The following is a 16,575-nucleotide window of genomic DNA, read 5'->3' on the forward strand; positions in this document are numbered from 1 at the left end:
GGTGCTAGAGTGATTGCCAATTGGACATCTTTTTTTGACGCGGTCACGATGCACCACGTGTAACACCATTCCACGGCAGTAATTTCTATTTAAAAAAATTTTTCTATGTACTCTTAGACTCCATAAATAAGTGTCAAAAACCTTCAGTTATTTATTAACTTCCTTCTATGAAAAAAAAATTCAAGAAAATCACCTTACTTTTGGGTCGCTAGATGAGAACCTCCCCTTAAGGGAAGATATTCTCCAATCTTAGTATCTTGTACAGAGTTTTCCTTATGATATATTGTTCACTGATGTTTATCTTAGCCAGGGTCAAATTTTTCAAATAGTGGTTTCTTGAATTTGATACAATAATTGATCCCATATGTTAAGACACATATTCATTGCCCTGTACATATAAAATATGCTTACAATAATATATTTATTTATATACTTTAGAGTGTGATAGCACATATATGTGAAAAAAATATAAAAATAAATAAAAAGTCAGTTTTGGTCTTGTTTGTACTGATCGTTTGTTACATCTATCAACTTTATACTATAAGTCTATTATAGAACGTAGATAAATTAATTGATATTTCCTCTTTTTTGTAAATTTCTCTTGTAAATCGGAAAATGAATCCTGCATCACCAGCTACTATTCATAGCACGTATGGTTAATTGAATTCTTATCATTAATATACAACTTTTAGAATATATAATAGTTACTTACTTATATATAAATATGCTGTAAATGAAGAGCACTCCGCACTGCTCGATCGACACACGTGTATACGCACTCACGCATTGTATGTAGGATAATCATGTACATCATGGCGATGAGCGTTGCGCACAATATAAAACAATAACATTATAACAACAGAAAATTAATATACTACCAACGTTATTTCTAAGTCCAAATTACAAGGAATTTTGAACTGTTGCATTGATCTCAAATAAATGTCAGAGTAACATTTGAAAAATATTTTCTGTAACGTTTTTAAAATATTTTAACAACATTCAGAAAAATCATATTACGAAATAATATTTTTTAAATATGTATAATATTATTAAAAAAACGTTTAAAAAATACACATAAAGTCAATATTTCTAAACATTAATTTAATGTTCCTTGCTCACTGGGTACTAATTCGACCTTAGTAGCGAAAGAGAAAACACTTAAAAAATCTTTATAGGTTTCACAAACCTGATGACCATAGTATATTGCTTCCATGGCGTAAGCACCTACTAAGAAGAGATTTTTAGAAATTCGATCTCTAAGGTGAAAGAGTGTAAAATATATGTTGCCGTAGCGAAGCACGGGTACCAAGCTAGTCTTCCATAAGTGGAAAAGGATACCTTCGTAACTGCTGTTGAGCGATCGGAGGTCAACACCAAGTCGTAACAAACTGTTTTTCTTTCGAACTGGCACTATTCGTGCAATATGGTGAAATACTAGGCTTTGTGATATCTCTAGCAAATAAATCGTCAATAATATTCTTTTGTTTCTTTTCGCAAAAGAAACAAAAGAATATTATTGATTTTGTTTCTTAAATGCAAAACAACGCGGTACATACGCATACATAGGCATATTCTTAAAATTAACTCGTACGATATAATTATCATCAATCTCCGCAATATTGGAATTTGCAATTTCCAAATCAAATGTTTGAGACGACGCTTACGGTCGGAAGTGTCCCTACCCGATTTGGATGCGCTTTGGATATGTTGTTGAGCATCAAAAAACATTAGACACGTATTTTTTTTTGCGGCGTATCTCGACGTTTATTGGTTGAAAAAACCCGATTTGGAACCTACCCGATTTGGATGCGCTTTGGATATGTTGTTGAGCATCAAAAAACATTAGACACGTATTTTTTTTGCGGCGTATCTCGACGTTTAGGGGTTGAAACAACCCCTCGAAAATAACGGATTTTATATTTTTTTTGCGAATATCTTCGAAAATATAAGGCGTAACGACAAAAAATTTGTACGAAATGTTTATGGCTTTTTGTGCTCTTTACAATGGCGTAATCAGATTTTTCAAATTGGTCACATTTTTTAATTTAACCCCACCCCCACCAATTATTTTTGCCAAATATAACAATTTTTCCAACGCAAATTTAAGAGCGTCAAATGCCAAATACATCCATGTGTATTTTTATTATGATACCATTTGTAACGAACAGCGAAATTTGTCGCGTGTTCGTTTCGTCTCGCGAAGACGCACGCTGCTAATCTTGTCAATATTTTGCAAAGACGAAAGCTAGAGTAAGACACACACGAAATTAATGTATTAATGTATTAATAGTAGTTCGTATATATATCTCGTGGCAATCGATAACGACCGAAATCATGATGGCATTACAAATTTACTATTAGAGAAGGGCTACGATAATATTAATATTATTCAATAAAATATGACAATAATGTTAGTGTTATAATAAACTTATTATTGGTATGCATGTTAAAAATGGTATCAGGTAGTACTATAATGAAGTATTATAGTAGTATAACTCTTTTGACAATTGCATTATTGCGCGTTAATTGATTGTCTTTCTGTATTTACACCGGCCCGCGACGCTCTCGAACACGTACTCGATTATTCTAATAGTGCACGTGACGCTCACGCGTACTCGCGTGAACCCGGTGGCCCTTTCCCCGAGACGCCACCGAGCTGGGGGTATAAATGCAGACCTTGCGAGGCGACAACTCGCATTTAGTCCTCGGTTTCGGAAACGAGATTCTAGTTTCGAGAGCACCGCGAGTCGAACGGACTTAGCCGTGAGCGCTTCTATTCGGACTTAGCCGCGAGCGCTTCCATTCGAACATAGCCGCGAGCCGTCAATCTGAGAGCTGTGCCTCTCGTTCTCACGCGCAGTCGTACGTTGTCGAGCCTGTACAATCCAGGAAAGTGTGAATAATAAACCGGTTCATTTAATACCGAATTGAAATTGCTTCTTCCTGTCTCTCGACCGAATTACCTCCGATCTCCCCCACGTCAATGCGCGCCTCCCGCAGGGCGTTCTTGACCAATCCCCCTTCAGATGCGCGCCACCCGCAGGGCGTTCTCTTCTTCCCGAGTTCTTTCTTTGTTCCTAACTCAGGTCAACAAAATTTAGTTAAGCTGCATGATAGCGCTAAGGCTTATCCACTACACGCACACACACGAACACGCGCACGACTGCATGCCCTCTAAGAGAAGCCGAAGCAGTCGTCACCAATCGGAGCTGGCTGAGGAACAAGCAACCGAAAGGTAAGTGTGGCTGTCACTCATGGTTCGATCGAGGCGATCGGGACGAGCCCACCAAATTAAAAGGCTGCGGCGTGCCTATTATTCGGCCGGTGCATTCGATCGGCGAATATTTGACGCTGTGCCGTCTCAGTCGGCTCCGCCCGTGCCTCTCTTCGACCAGCCGGTCGCGCCGAGCCCGTCTCAATCAGCTCCAGGCTCCAGCTGCCGAGGTGCGGCCGAAACCAAAGGTCACTAGAATCGAGACTCTAACGCAAGAAATTCGTCTCATTCTTCGGGCATGCACCGAGACCCAAAACTCGAAGAAAACCGGAGTATAAGACTTACTCGTACTTGCCGTTGCGATAGCTCGGGAAGGTGCCGGTCATACTAAAGTCGTGCGTCATTCAAACCCACCCCGACGTCCCGATCGCCTTCCGGGACGTAACACATTATTCGATTTTTGGCAAGACGAGATGATATGTGGTATAGACGTCGCGCTGTAGGTAGGTGTTGCGTTATTTCTGTTCAGTTGCGCCGTACGCTTAAAAATTTCCATTTCAACTCCGGGATGACCGAAAGCGCTGATGCAAAGGCCAGCGCAAGGCACTGACAGCGAGAGGTTAACGCTATTTCGAGAGTCCTAGACTAGCAACGTAATGTCGACTCCGACAAATTGTAAGATCGGGCGGGCAGTCGCAAATCATAATCTGAACGAACACGTGCGTCACATTAACCGCTACAATAATATACTATCCCGATTACGGCACAACAAAATCAACAACCAAATTCACGCATTTGAATATCATTTGCTCGTGTCATAATTCCGGAAAGCAAGCATTTCAGATCGTAAGTTTGAAGTGTAAAGAACTGTGTGTTGTACGCTGTCGTTTTGTGAACATGTAAGTGCATTTTTATTGTTAACTTTTATTGGTTTCTTACGCTTGTTATTTTTTCCTTTGATATTGAATATTTAATATAATTTTTTATTCAGCTCTTACTCAATTCTTTGCCAGTTTTGCCAGTGACTATATAATCTTTTGGGAGAGATGCACTTGGACACTGTACATTTGGACACGGTCATTTGCACACAATCAATCGGACACCGTTTGTTTTGTTGGACACCGAAATGCGCGACCTGTGCAGTTGGACACCAGAATGCGCGGCCTGTGCAGTTGGACACCGAAATACGCGACCTGTGCAGTTGGACACCAGAATGCGCGGCCTGTGCAGTTGGACACCAAAATGCGCGACCTGTGCAGATGGACACGAAAATGCGCGGTCTGTGCAGTTGGACACCGAAATGCGCGTGCATGGGGGGTGCAGGGGGAACGAGCCCCCCCCCCCCCCGCCCACGCATGTACTTTGATATATTATATAGGATATATTGACGAGTAAGGATGCAACAATATTAACATAATTTATGATTAACATGTCTATCATTTTCGTGTCCATCTGCACAGGTCGCGCATTTCGGTGTCCAACTGCACAAGTCGCGCATTTTCGTGTCCATCTGCACAGATCGCGCATTTTGGTGTCCAACTGCACAGGCCGCATTTTTTACGGTGTCCAACTGCACAGGTCGTATTTTTTACGATGTCCAGATGATTCGTGTCCAAATAAACCGTGTCCAAACACACGGTGTTCAAACGAACCGTGTCCAATTGAACCGTGTCCAAATGAACCGTGTCCAATTGATCGTGTCCGAATGATCGTGTCCAAATGAACGGTGTCCAAATGCACCGCGTCCAAATGAACGGTGTCCTAATGAACCGTGTCCAAATAAACGGTGTCTAATTGATTGTGTCCAAATGATCGTGTCCAAATGAACGGTGTCCAAATGCACCGTGTCCAAATAAACATTGTCCAAATGCACCGTGTCCAAATGAACGGTGTCCAAATGAACCGTGTCCAAATAAATCGTGTCCAAATGAACCGTGTCCAAATAAACGGTGTCCGATTTATCGTGTGCAAATGACCGTGTCCAAATGTACAGTGTCCAAGTGCATCTCTCCCAAAAGATTATATAGTCACTGGCAAAACTGGCAAAGAATTGAGTAAGAGCTGAATAAAAAATTATATTAAATATTCAATATCAAAGGAAAAAGTAACAAGCGTAAGAAACCAATAAAAGTTAACAATAAAAATGCACTTACATGTTCACAAAACGACAGCGTACAACACACAGTTCTTTACACTTCAAACTTACGATCTGAAATGCTTGCTTTCCGGAATTATGACACGAGCAAATGATATTCAAATGCGTGAATTTGGTTGTTGATTTTGTTGTGCCGTAATCGGGATAGTATATTATTGTAGCGGTTAATGTGACGCACGTGTTCGTTCAGATTATGATTTGCGACTGCCCGCCCGATCTTACAATTTGTCGGAGTCGACATTCCGTTGCTAGTCTAGGACTCTCAAAATAGCGTTAACCTCTCGCTGTCAGTGCCTTGCGCTGGCCTTTGCATCAGCGCTTTCGGTCATCCCGGAGTTGAAATGGAAATTTTTAAGCGTACGGCGCAACTGAACAGAAATAACGCAACACCTACCTACAGCGCGACGCCTATACCACATATCATCTCGTCTTGCCAAAAATCGAATAATGGTATCATAATAAAAATACACATGGATGTATTTGGCATTTGACGCTCTTAAATTTGCGTTGGAAAAATTGTTATATTTGGCAAAAATAATTGGTGGGGGTGGGGTTAAATTAAAAAATGTGACCAATTTGACAAATCTGATTACGCCATTGTAAAGAGCACAAAAAGCCATAAACATTTCGTACAAATTTTTTGTCGTTACGCCTTATATTTTCGAAGATATTCGCAAAAAAAATATAAAATCCGTTATTTTCGATGGGTTGTTTCAACCCCTAAACGTCGAGATACGCCGCAAAAAAAATACGTGTCTAATGTTTTTTGATGCTCAACAACATATCCAAAGCGCATCCAAATCGGGTAGGTTCCAAATCGGGTTTTTTCAACCAATAAACGTCGAGATACGCCGCAAAAAAAAATACGTGTCTAATGTTTTTTGATGCTCAACAACATATCCAAAGCGCATCCAAATCGGGTAGGGACACTTCCGACCGTTCCCTTGTTAGTGGCCTTGCCAAAATCAATTTTCCAATTTTTGCCTCTAGATTATCAAAAACTTCACATACATTAAATTGCGGTAGAAGTTGAACTTTCTCGCATGAAACAATTTCACTTGGCTTATAAATCAATGTTAATTTCTCTTTAGTTAGAAAATATCTACCAATTATCAAATTGTTAACAAAATTAGCATCTTTCAAAATTTGCAATTCAACATTAAACGGAACTTTAAGCCATTGGTCAAACAAGATTTTTTATTTCACCGAACCACAATTAAAAATTGGTAAATTGTTTAATGCCGAAAATTGTCAAACTAAATTTTCGATTCGACACTTTCAACAATTCACTTTCCGTGTGAAAAAGTTATGATAAATGTCCGTTCTTATAAAAGAAACAGGACTATCCGTATCGATTAACGCGAATAAACTACAATTGCAATCGTTAAATGCTATAACTTTCAATGGTGAATTACTTATCGTAATGCTCTTTTCATTTTCCAAACTGAGGCCACTGCCTGTTCTGCCTGTTCTGCTCCAGGGGACGTCGTTACTGCTGACAACTCCATCATTGGTTGCACCTGCCCCCTGTCATCTCCTTCTTCTTCAACTTCGCACAATTCGATTTACTGTGTCCCTGCGTTTTGCAGAAAAAATAAGTTATGTCTGCATCCTTCCAATCCTTTACGAAATGGCCCTTCTTTCCACAGTTGCGACTGGTGGACTACTTCTACAAAATATATTAAAAGTATATTGAAGAATATTGTAAAGAAGACACTAAAGAAGACTTTATTAAACAAATTTATAACTTAAAGGTCATGATAGACAATGAAAATTATTGTGCAAAAATTAAATGCTGCTTCTGCGATTTTATTTCTACAGGATATTCGGCGAAAAATTCCAGAATTGGAAGAAAAAAGTGGACATTATCTAATTTTAATAAACACATTTTAACTTATATAAAAAAAATAACAAAGAAAGAAAAATGATAATCCTAGCAATACTTTACTTTTATTTTAAAAATACAAAAATCTAATGACAATTTACTTTTGACACTTCCGAGTTCACTTCAAATAGAGGACCAAAATTCAAAATAACATTTTTAATATTTCTGAAATTACATCTGATACGACCAAGGATACTAATTTGGTCGAGAATTTGGCTAATACTATTCAGAATGCGGAAATTTATATTTCGCCAAATATAGATCCTACTTTAAAGAAATGTTTCAACGAGCAGTTCAACGAATTCACAACCACTGTGTCAAATACAAAATGAAACCTCAGGTGAAACCTCAATTTTATTCGAAGCATCGGATTTTTGTGAACGCAGAATTGTTGAGGAGGCTAACAATTCTGCGACATCAAATAATAAGCCCCAACTTCAAATTGAAAAAAATGCAAAAGATATCGTGATCAGACAACGAAAACTAAAAGAGTTTGAAGCATTTAAAAAATCACAGACCAAAATTACGGATTATTTTCTTAAAACTATAACAGCAATTATCGAAGATCAACCTGATATACAAAATACTTTATTAAGTATCATTAATGTAGAAAATACTAGTAACTTCTCGAATATAAGTTCATTTTTAGATTGCTTAAGAGACACGACAGTAAAGAATGTCAAATACAAGAAACACGAAAATAAATTTACTGAATCTTTAAAACTTTCAGTTTATACATCTTTATTGTTGGTGGTCGTATGCTCTATGAACTTTTATATGCGAATCTACAGAATATATTATTATCAATTACAACAATTAATAGATCCTTAGATAAGGAAAGTAACATATACTACGTTTACGCGAGCGTTACTTCTGTAGTAACTTACGATAATTCCTTCGCGTAAGCGGGATTTTGTAGTAACTTACGATAATTTACTCCGCGTAAACGAGTGAATTATCGTAAGTTACTACAGAAGTAACGCTCGCGTAAATGTAGTAATAGTAATAGTCGATGAGATTGTTCGATTAAAAGAATCAAAGTTATTGTTTCGTGCTTGGCCGGAGATTCCGCGGAGCGCGATTTATGCCGGCATTGCCGGCACCACTCAGAGAGAGCGCGAAATGAGGGGAGGGTTGCGGATGAGAGAATGACTTTCTGGTCAGTGATAAATTTCACCGGAAGCTCGATGTCGAACGACCGTTTCACGTACACTGTTGGAATTCGAATCGGAAATCTTGATGCGTCTGATGTCTGCCGCAAACGCGAGACAGAAATCTTGCCGAGCATCGACGTGATGCCTTTGCGACGAAGATCTTGCCCGCGAGGCAAACGACGATCGCGAACGCGATGACAATAATGATCGGAGGTGAGCTCACCTGGTGAACCGGAAGGTCACTCTTGACGATTACTGCTGAGCGCCCTTGGCGACGCGGAGTATAAAGTCGTGCTTCTCCCGGTTGAGCGGGGGGGCACGCACGAGTAGTCACTATCGCGACTTATGCGGGGTCATGGGAGCTTTCCAGCAATGACACAATGAGACACAGTGTAACACAGTGTCGGGCACAGCGTATTCCAACTACGACACGGTGAGACACAATACGACACAAAATATAAGTGAGTTTTAGCGTGTCGTGTGCATCAGTATTGCCATATTCTAAACATAAAATTGTTATTTATAGAAATTTCATGTTTAGAGAGTTGTACAGAAAGCACTTCTAAGGTTATACGTTACAATTGACAACAAAAAACAGAATAGACTTCAGTTTTATTTTCTAATAAAAATTAATCTTAACAAAATAGTTATGATTTGTAAGCATATTGTCAAAATACGATTTCCTCTTGGGATGCAGTCCCTAATCACAAGTGTTTCATCAACAAAGACGTATACATGGATGACGATAATGTGTTATTCATATTAGAATCATGTCCTGAAAATAATCAATGTAAGTATATGATTTAAAAAATTTCGGATAAAGCATTTGTGAATGGACCTTTTTTGCCATATGTAGCCAAACATGATGCCTTATGCAGTGATGCAGTGGATGAAATGTCCTGTACATCAGAAAAGGAAAACATAAATAACTCTGTCAGCAAGCAAAGTATATTAATTTTTTTAACTGCATAGAATTTAATTAATTAACACAATTGTCATATATTACTCATATTTTGGGATTTATTTTTTTTTAGATGCAATATGGAATAAACAATCAACGCTAGCTCTCTTAAGTTCATATGAAATGAACTTGAATAAGGCTGATAACGCAAAAAAAAACAAAGATATGGACTGCGATAACCGAAGGCTTGCAAGAATTGGGTATAAAGGTAAATATTCAACTTTATTTCCTTTCTATCATTCTAATTAAGAACATTGAATGACATATTTAAGTATTTAATTATTTTTACAGGTAACTCTTAATGATCAAGTAAGGTGGAAAATTAACTCGCTCATAAAAAAATATAAGGAATGCGTGGACAATAATGTAAAATCCGGACGGGCACACATGTCGTTTGAATTTTACGACCAGTTGGAGGAAATCTTAGGTCAAGGGAAAGAAGCCACAGCTCTTCATACAGTCTCGTCAAAGATATTATTAGACAGTGATTCTAACGATAAAAGAGATAATGTTGATAAAAGTCTGTCAAATCACCAGAAGCGGCAGAAGAAGGATGATGAAAATAATCGACCAAATACTTCCACAATTGAACATGAATCTCGACCAGTCGTCAAAAGGCTTCGACCAGGACATGGCACTGGCTCGACTCTTGCTAAAACTAAATTGGAGTTACAAACACAGTGGTTAGATTATTTGAAAACAACCAAAAATCGAGAAGAGGAACAAACTAAGCGGCACGAAAAGTTGCTACAAAGCAAAGTGGAAGTAATCAATGTAAAAAAACGTCAGCTTCAGTTAAAAAAAGAAATAGCAGAAAAAAGACTAAAATCGAAAGAACGTAGACATGAAGATATAATAGAAGTAGAAAAATTAAAAATTAATTTACTTAAAAAGTTACTTAGGAGTGGCGAAAAAGTAAGAAACCAAGAAGACAGTGATTCGGAATAACTGAAAATGGTGCAACGTACAATGCTTAAAATAACTTCTTAAACAAATTTTTTCTTTTACGTTTTGATACATTTATTTCGTACAGTTGATTAAATGTGCTTACAATTTTATTTTTATGTTATAGTATTGTTTTTGAAAAAAGATTAATAATTAATTTACTTAAAAAGTTACATAGGAGTGACGAAAATATATAAGAAAACAAGAAGACTGATTCAGAATAACTGAAAATGGTGCAACGTACAATGCGTAAAATAACTTCTTAAGAAAAAATTATTTTTTACGTTTTTATTGCGTTTTACATTTATTTCGTACAGTTGATTAAATGTGCTTAGTTTCGATAAAAAAAATTCACGTTATTTACCATTCAACTTTTATATAAGGCTAATAAATAAGTATGTCATAAAAAAATATAAATTACATTTCTGGAAATAATTCGTTAAATAAATGCATTCGACGATCTTGTGCAATTTCATTTTGAATATTTTCCTCAGGATTATCATGATTGTTGTTGACAATAAGTTCATTATCATCTTCCATTATGTCAAGATCATCATTCGCATTAATGCAATAATTATGAAGTATACATGCCGCGATCGTTATATCAGTTACAAAACTAATAGTTTTATATTCATTGAAAAATTTTATTCTGCGAAACCTTCCCTTCTGTTTAAAGATAAAGAAGAATAAGGACAGAGATTGTGTATTCGTCGACATTAAATTCAAATATAGATCGAAAAGCAAGCGAGTATAGATGGCGACCATGCTAGCGAGCGCTACCAATTCAAATGTGATGCTTCACTGCGCGCGCGGCGCAGACCGCGTGGCAGCCCGGGCAACGCGGCCGGTAGAAAATGTATCAATGCGCATGCGGGAGCGGGCGTGTCCGTTTGTGCAGCGCAGCGAGCGATCATTCTCGTTTCGTACGTCCTCCGCGACGAATCGTGTGTTGAGTTAGCTATTGCGTCATAAAGAGTTACCGTTTCACTTGGTCAATTCCGTATAATTACGACTTATAGATTGAAGCATCAATATCTATACGACGAGGACGATACGCCTTTGAAAGGATGTATTACATTCAATATCGAGAATTCACCATTCTACCGAACGAGGAACAGAAAGAGAGAGAAAGTAACACGACCAATATTTTCATTCGAGAGAAGGCCCTTTCGATCTTGATCGAGGCCGTAAATCATGAGACTGTATGCACTGTCATCGACAGTAATCAGGTAACGAGTCAATTTCTTTTGCTTTAACCAATAATCGTTTCTGAGAATGCGTTAGATGACGATCTAACACTGAGACGACCGCATGGTCTTGCCACGTTGCCGATCATTGATGGTTCCAGATAATCTGAGATCACGACGAGAGAATCATTCATATCTTACAAAGACGACGAGATAAATCTTCTGGATTCATTAGACTTTGTTGAAAATACTGAGCTCAGTAATTATAATTCTAAACTATTTCTTTGGTAAAATGACGATCGTCGATAAAGTTCCTTTAATATTCTATTTGATTTATGAAATGTAAAATAATACTTTTCATTAATAACGTTATATTAATCCTTACATACTTGAGTGTGATCAAATCAATCTTTCTTTGTGTAAACAAGCGTTTCATTAATTGTTCAACACGAGTCAAGTACAAATCTGTCTTTTGCGTTTCTTTAATATTCTTACGAACGTTTTAGACCGGGAGCCCGTAACACTAAATTTCTGTCAAATCTTATTCATCGGGAAACCCTATATATTCGATAGAGTACATCCTTCTAATATTGAAAAGTCACTTCTTACACCTGGAGGGTGGGACAACCCCTGCGGGGAAGTAAAAAACAAAGCAGAGGGTATGTCAAATTTTATTCACCTTGAAACTTATTTGCTAGTTAGTTTTTAATAAATAATTTATGAAAAAACGTTTCTTACACCTGGCAAGCGGGACAAAATTGTTCTTACAGGTTGTAAACAATGTAATATTTCACGAGGGTGATGTCAAATATTATTCACTTTGAAATTTATATGAGAGGTAAGTTTGAACTATAAATAATATGAAAAAAAAATTCTTACGGCTTGAACGCGGACCAAACGAGTTCTTACTGTTCTGAAACTAAAAACATCGCCCACGACGCTCTTTTGCTGCAGTGCGCACACAGTAATTTTCCTCTAATGTTAGTATACAAATCGGGTTTGTCACTTATGAACCTTATTCTTCTCGTGTCTGTTGTGAGAGAAACACATATTCTTGTGAAATATGTCAAAGAAAGTCTGTGTTTTCTGCGGCAAGAGGTCTCAAAAAATTCTCGATTTTACAAACGAAAAATTAGAAAAGTGTGCACCGATTTTAAATATTCGGAAAGAGTACAAGTTAAAATTTTCGAATGTGACGCTACCAAAAATTAATAGTTCCAGTAAAGGATATCATTCCGCTTGCTATCAAAGTTTCACTGCATTAAATAATAAATATAAAAAAGATGCAAAAATTGAACCACAGCAATCGACATCTCGTGAAATTGACGAAGGAGTTGCATCAACTTCTAGAGGGTAAGTTTAATTCATTTAATAAGTAAAATTTCATGTGTGTTGCGTAAACAGAGAGTCGTTCACCTGACGATTCGAATACAACGGTTAGCTTTTATTTTCACGAATTTGTCCTTGTATACATTTGAAATACAGAGTTTATACAAGAAAACATTTTTTGTAAAGATCATCGTTACTTAAAAGAAGAGAAAACTGAGTAATTGGTTTTCTTAGCACTAGAATGATATTTTTTTGCGTGTGCGTATACGGCATGCCATTTTACTATTTAATACCATCATAAAAATTCTACCAAATTAAATTGATACTCAAAGAAAAGAAATTATTATTGTGTCTAGACATACTTATAATTTATCGAATTATTGTTAAGCTATAATTGAAAATGCAGAATTACAATTATGTCTAGACAAAATATTAATTCTGAATTTATTTTACGTTATGACATAAAAATTTTCGGGAATTAAAATTATGTACATAATTGTAATTCCCGAATTTTACTTATGTACGCAATTTAAATACTTGAATTTCTATTATGTACACAATTGTAATTCTGGAATTACTTTTTTTTCTTTTGGTAAGTACGGGGTTCTTTAAGAAAGAATATTTTTCTTGATAATAATCTTAAAATGTATTCATCACAAATAGAAAAAGTCTTTATCATGTACTGGAAAAAGAATTTATACTCCTTCAAAGAACATTATAAAATTTATCAAAGAAAGTCAAAATAATAAGCAAATCGAATTTTTGTTTTAATTTTATAATCTTAATTGAAGAATTAAACAATTTGAATTCAGAATTTACTTGTTTTAAGTAAGAGAGTAAACAGTTACTTAAAAAAAGAGAACTAAAATAGAGATTGGTTTTCTTAGCACTAGAATATATATTTTTTGCGTGTGAATTTTGCGGACATAAATAGCAATCGCGATATAAGATCGCGAGCCAAAAAATAATTATTTTTTCTTTCTGTGGCAAGAAAATGATAGAGCGCTATCATTTCCACACACTACCTTGCGGCAGATAGCATGGTGTATTTTTTTAAGTTGTATTCTTAGTAGGTCTAATCCACTTTGTATTAAAATATTCTCATATTTTAATGAAAGAACTGTTCGAAGTGCCTTCCTCGTTCTCGTATACAGAGTTCGGCCCTTCGATTAATATTGCGCGTCGCGCGGTGCGCCATTTCCGGCGTGATGGTATCGAAAGCTGCGAGAATTTCTTCTCGTACCTCAGTTTCTGTACCACCACGCGGTGTACTCGACTAAATCTTTCATGTAACCCCAAACGAAATAGTCGAGCACGTTAATATCCGGCGACCGCGCCGGCCAAATGATTGTGCCACTCGACCCATCCATCTGTCCAGATATCGCGCGTCTAAAACATTTCGCGCCTGTCGCGAAAAATGCGCATTTTCCAGTACGATGGGGCTCCTGCGGATTTTTCGCGAAAGCGCGAAATGTTTTAGACGCGCGATATCCAGACAGATGGATGGGTCGAGGTGGCCTAATCATTTGGAAAAAGGCACTTCAAACAGTTCTTGCATTAAAATATGAGAATATTTTAATGCAAAGTGGATTAGACCTACTGGGGGTACCATTGCACTTAAAAAATGCGCCATGCTATCTGCCGCAAGGTGGTGTGTGGAAATGATAGCGCTCTATCATTTTCTTGCCACAGAAAGAAAAAATAATTATTTTTTTTTCTCTTCCTTTTTTAAGCATAACATAAAATAAATTCGGAATTAATATTTGTCTAGACATAATTTTAATTCTGCATTTTCAATTATAGCTTATTAATAATTCGATGAATTATAAGTATGTCTAGACATAATAATAATTTTTTTTCTTTGAGTATCAATTTAATTTGGTAGAATTTTATGATGGTATTAAATAGCAAAACGGCGTGCCGTATACGCACACGCAAAAAAATTATCATTCTAGTGCTAAGAAAACCAATTACTCAGTTTTCTCTTCTTTTAAGTAACGATGATCTTTACAAGAATGTTTTCTTGATAATATTACTTAAAATAAATAATATTCTAAATTCTAATTATTCAGTTCTTCAGTTAAGCATATAAAATTAAAACAAAAATTTGATTTGCTAATTATTTTGATAGGAGAAGTCAAGGCTATGAGGGTCAGACGCAGATCACAGTGCGTAATATCAGAAATAACTGATTTATTCGTCGTTTTGATACATTACATCGATCCGTACGTTTTGGCTCAGCTTTGAGCCATCTTCAGCGGTAGTTACAGAAGTTAAGTTACACGTTCTCCGTACCGTATGGTGAGTATTTACTGATTCAAAGTATCAGAAACATTGACCAATTGATCCATATCTTTAAATTTGTTCAATTAATATTGAGATATTAAAAAGATCCCTTAGAAAACTCACCATTCGGTCTGAAAAACGTGGAATACAGAGCCATTTACATAATGAATACTCTCTGCGAGAAGACTTGACGATCTTGTCGACACGACACACAATGATATGAAAGGTCTTGCAAGAAGAGCATGTCGTAGGTCAACACACCGGCGAGGATTATAACAAAGCACGATTTGACACCGTCACAATATTACATGTACCAATAGTAAAACCCCGATTTGCCAACGACCAAAGTTCATGAGCATGGATTACAATTTGCTCAAAACCGTGACATATGCATGATGCAAAAATCCGTGTCATTTTGAGACGGTGTCAAATCGTGCTTTGTTATAATCCTCGCCGGTGTGTTGACCTACGACATGCCTCTTCTTGCAAGACCTTTCATATCATTGCTGTGCATGTGTCGTGTCGATAAGATCGTCAAGTCTTCTCGCAGAGAGTATTTATTATGTACATGGCTCTGTATTCCACGTTTTTCAGACCGAATGGTGAGTTTCCTAAGGGATCTTTTTAATATCTCAACATTAATTGAACAAATTTACAGATATGGATCAATTGGTCTATTTTCTGATACTTTGAATCAGTATACTCACCATACGGTACGGAGAACGTGTAACTTAATTTCTGTAACTACCGCTGAAGATGGCTCAAACTGAGCCGAAACGTACGGATCGATGTAATGTATCAAAACGACGAATAAATCAGTTATTTCTGATATTACGCACTGTGATCTGCGTCTGACCCTCATAGCCTTGACTTCTCCTATTTTAATCTCGAGGGTCCTCATATTACTTTATTTATTATTTGACTTTTCTTTGATAAAATTTTATTATGTTCTTTGAAGGAGTATAAATTCTTCTTTCGAGTACATGATAAAGACTCTTTCTAAAATTTGTACATTTTAAGACTATCATCAAGAAAATATTCTTTCTTAAAGACAACCGTTACTTACTAAAAGAAAAGTAAATTGAGTAATCGCTTTTTTAAGCAGTACAATTGATATGTTCCTGTGTGTATGCATGTACACACGTATGTACATACGTACGCACAAAAAATTTTTCTATGTTGTAGAAAATTTTATTTCTATTTAAAAAAGGCGAGAAACTATCATCGCTCAGGACGGGGGCCCGGCGTTACGCGCCGCTCGTGCGTAATCATCGCCGCTTGTAGAAAACAACTGCCCGCGCGCCGACCGCGGGGCGGCCGCATCTCGCCGCGCGCTTGGATTTGGCGGTGGGCCGGGCTAATACGGCGATTTTTAATCATTAATAACTCATCAACTATTGCGAAAATTGCAAATGGTACATGACTTTTCGACTCAGTTTGGCTCGCTCTATCTAAATAA

At 36.8% G+C, this 16,575-nt stretch overlaps 2 pseudogenes; both read left to right on the top strand.

Moving 5' to 3' along the window:
* The first annotated feature begins 6,970 nt into the window (after positions 1-6,970).
* On the top strand, positions 6,971-8,159 carry LOC139784780 (uncharacterized; annotated as a pseudogene).
* A 909-nt stretch (positions 8,160-9,068) lies between these two features.
* Positions 9,069-10,775, top strand: LOC139784785 (uncharacterized; annotated as a pseudogene).
* The last annotated feature ends 5,800 nt before the right edge of the window (positions 10,776-16,575 follow it).

The sequence above is a fragment of the Temnothorax nylanderi genome, unplaced genomic scaffold (assembly GCF_030848795.1).
Source record: "Temnothorax nylanderi isolate EJ_2023f unplaced genomic scaffold, tnyl_v1.0 TNYL_tig0676_pilon, whole genome shotgun sequence".
NCBI lineage: Eukaryota > Metazoa > Arthropoda > Insecta > Hymenoptera > Formicidae > Temnothorax > Temnothorax nylanderi.